Raw genomic sequence first — 1041 nt, 5'->3', positions numbered from 1 at the left:
TTGCATGAGCCAAACCGGTTTCGGCGTCTTCCAAAGTTTTTGCACTACAGTTGTCACTTAACATAAGAGATAATCTCTCTCTCTCTCTCTTTCTCTCTCTCTCTCTCTGTCTCTCTCTCTCTCTCTCTCTCTCTCCCTCTCTCTCTTTTTCTTGCTTTGTGATTAGCACTCATAGGAGGTCTCTCCCATGGGGACAAGAGTGTCAGTGACTATTAGATTGATGTGGATTTAGGCAGATTTTCAGATTCTTATGCAGTATTGTAGGTAGCTCCAGTTTCATTACTTCTGATTTCTCTCTGAAATAAAAGATGAGATTGTCTATCAAGGGTACAAGAGGAGATGAAAGAGATGGTAGATTAAAGAGAATGGGGAATTTTGAAAAACTTTTTAAAAAATATAATAGATAAAGGTTGGGAGAGCAAACTAAAATGGGAGAACACATATAATTACATAAATTGTTGAACACCTACTATGTACCAAATAACACCCAAAAGGGAGGGAGTGCTCAGGCTGAAGGGCTGTCAAAGATAAAATGCAGTTATCCAACAATGTTACTGTAGACAGGCTAGATACATGAAATTTCTGAGATTTTTTTCTCAAACTGTCTCCAAATAGTTCACTTTTGAAATCAGAAAGATAGAAAATAACACACTAAGAACAATAAAATAAAGACAAAATAAAATGAAGTGCTCAATTTTAGTAGTACAAGTATTCTTTTTTTTTCATGGTAATTTGGCTTCTTAGACATCTCCATATACAGATGAGTGTTTAAGTATTTATATATGTTTATCCTATATAATAAAAGCCCAGCAACCATAACGGCAGAATGGCCAGAATGACTGCTCAATCAGTCACTATGAGGTGCACTGACCACCTCTTAGTCCCTTTCCTTGGCCAGCAGGCTCTGATCACCAATGGTGAACGGGGAACCAGGGTGGGTGGCAGGGGATATGGGCAGCACCAGGCCAAGGCCCTTGCCCTGCCGGTCACCCCACACACAGATTGTGACCTGTGGCAGGGGTGAGGCCAGCAAGTGGGCAA

The sequence above is a fragment of the Myotis davidii genome, unplaced genomic scaffold, assembly GCF_000327345.1.
Source record: "Myotis davidii unplaced genomic scaffold, ASM32734v1 scaffold370, whole genome shotgun sequence".
NCBI lineage: Eukaryota > Metazoa > Chordata > Mammalia > Chiroptera > Vespertilionidae > Myotis > Myotis davidii.
The sequence above is the reverse complement of the archived record's forward strand: the minus strand, read 5'-3'. Positions refer to the sequence as shown.